This window comes from Chiloscyllium plagiosum, chromosome 36 (genome assembly GCF_004010195.1).
Source record: "Chiloscyllium plagiosum isolate BGI_BamShark_2017 chromosome 36, ASM401019v2, whole genome shotgun sequence".
NCBI classification, from domain to species: domain Eukaryota; kingdom Metazoa; phylum Chordata; class Chondrichthyes; order Orectolobiformes; family Hemiscylliidae; genus Chiloscyllium; species Chiloscyllium plagiosum.
In genome coordinates, this window is record NC_057745.1 from 31,238,300 (window position 1) to 31,241,242 (window position 2,943).

Below are 2,943 nucleotides of genomic sequence, written 5' to 3' on the forward strand. Positions count from 1 at the left end.
ACTGGATCAGTGGTGCTGGAAGAGCACAGCAGTTCAGGCAGCCTCCGAGGACAGGCAAAATTGACGTTTCAGGCAAAAGCCCTTCATCAGGAATAAAGGCAGAGAGCCTGAAGCACGGAGAGAGAAGCTAGAGGAGGGTGGGGGTGGGGAGAAAGTAGCATATAGTACAATGGGTGAGTGGGGGAGGGGACGAAGGTGATAGGTCAGGGAGGAGAGGGTGGAGTGGATAGGTGGAAAAGAAGAGCTCTAGCTCATCTCTCCACGCTTCAGGCTCACTGCCTTTTTTCCTGATGAAGGGCTTTTGCCCGAAACGTCGATTTCGAAGCTCCTTGGATGCTGCCTGAACTGCTGTGCTCTTCCAGCACCACTGATCCAGTATGAGAGTCGGTGACAGTGGCTGCATTGGTGAGCTGGGCCCGAAGCAGACTCATCGCAGCGGCAGAGCGGAGTTTGGGCCTGTGCAGTGTTCAGTGCTTCAGTGGCATCTGCCTTGCCTAGGTCTGGCAAGGATTCAGGTTGGCAAGTGTGTGGTGGTGGTGAGATGGCACCAAAGAGTGGGTGACTTTCATTTCAGCAGCACTGTGGTGAAGGGGACTCATGCCTGGCCAACACGATCCATGATGGAGCACTTAACAAGAAGGGCTTGTAAAGTTGAACACTTTTTCTAAAGTTTTTTTTTTACTTTTCTGCCTTTATATTGTATGTTTTGGTCTATTCTTCTGTGTTTTAAGATGGTGCCGGAGAGTGGCGACACTAAACAACACTTTTCACTGTATTTTGTAATGATATACACATGACAATAAATAAGTAAATCAGTTTGGGATTGAATTGCAGTGTAACCGTTCAGACCAGTTTCCTCAGTTCCATCTTCCCAAGGAGGCATTGAAGACTTGCTGAATTAATTCCCCTCCTGTTCATTCAAAATTTGGCATGAAGTCCTTTGAGGTATTCCAAAGATAGGTCCAGTCAGTAAGGTAATCAAAGAAGTAACCAAGTTGCTTGACTTTGTTTCTTGTTGCTAAGGTAGAATAGCCTGGCCCCCTTCTGCATTAAAGCAATTGTTTATTTTGTGAGTAAATCCATTGATTATTGATCTAACCCTCACCAATGATCAGCCCGTTAGTTAAATCAACCCTGTCCCTCAAGTTGCCGCTTTGTGGTTCAGACATACTGTACTTCCTAGACAAAATTTGGGCACGTTGTCAATTTTTATCAACCCCTTACAGGGCCAGTTTCTGCGTCACATCTTTATAATATCAGCCAGACACCCTGCAAGAGACAGAAAGTTGGAATCCCAGTTGTCTCCATTGTTTTTACGAGCTCCTTGTGTTTCATTCAGAGAATCTTTGGCAAAAGTGGAGAACAGGGGTCACTACACGCTTATGTGTAAGTGATTGGAGGCTTCCGAAAAATAGGAGAAATAGATAAAAGAAAACAGCTTTTTATGAATCCAAGTTAATGCAGCCAGCAATGTATATTCATGCTAACTGCAGAAGGGGTTTAGTTCCATGTCAGTTTGGCACTAACAGTTTGGCAAAAACACACACACACACACACACTACAAACGTGTCTTTACTCTCCCATCATAAATCACAGCCAGTATTAGAGATGGTCAGAAATGACCAATAGACAAACTCTGATCTTCACTCCGTTAAAATCAGAAATCACAGGAAAGCAGAAGCTCAGGACAAATTGTTTCTCAAGTCTCAATGCAGAGCAGAGATGGCTTTGAAAACGCATGAAAATGAAAAGACATGCATCCTCAAGTAACCAGAAATAACACAGACTAACAAAAATAATGTGCGACTCTGGGCAATCATCATTGAACAGAGACTTCACTGTCTCAAGATAACTGGGATCAAGGTTAAAAATGACACTGCGGCAGGGGTCTGCTAGAAAGCATAAAAATCGAGTCTGTCTGATCTGTTGCATTTCTGACATGCTGAATGAAATCTACCCACTGCTGCGAGCACATGGAAATAAAAACCCAGGAATCAATTGTGAGCATGTCTTTTTTTCAGTGTTTCAGTTAAATCTACCCCGTGGAACTGTGAGCAATTTATGATACCTCCAGTTTATGTTTGATGGATCATAGTTCCCAACTCTCACTGGGCATGTTTCGAGATGTTTCAACTCATGATCTGCAGCTGTCCATCTCCCTCTCATCATTGGTCTTTCCACAACGTTTTGCTGAATTGGAAAGTAAGCGGGTTTTGTCAGTCAACTAGATCCCTTTAATTGGGAGTCAAATGACCTTTATGTTTGACCTTCCTGACTTTTTTTCATTTGATCATGAAATGAAAATATTAGAATTAGACTCCCACCCAGGGTGGAAACAGTCCAACAAGTCCACACCGACCCTCTGAAGAGCAATCCACCAGGCCCATTGCCATTACGATACATTTATGCCTGAATAATGCACCAAATCTACATATCCCTGAACACAATGGGCAATTTAGCATGGCCAATTCACCTAACTGGCATATAGACTCATAGAGTCATAGAGATGTACAGCATGGAAACAGACCCTTCGGTCAAATCCGTCCATGCCGACCAACATATCCCTGAACACAATGGGCAATTTAGCATGGCCAATTCACCTAACTGGCATATAGACTCATAGAGTCATAGAGATGTACAGCATGGAAACAGACCCTTCGGTCAAATCCGTCCATGCCGACCAGATATCCCATCCCAATCTAGCCAGCACCTGGCCCATATCCCTCCAAACCCTTCCGATTCATATATCCATGCAAATTCCTCTTAAATGTCGCAATTGTACCAGCCTTCACCACTTCTTCTGGCAGCTCATTCCATACACATACCAACTTCTGCGTGAAAAGGTTGCCCCTTAGTCTCTTTTATATTTTTCCCCTCTCACCCTAAACCTATGCCCCACTAGTTCTGGACTCCCCGACCCCAGGGAAAAGACTTTGTCTATTT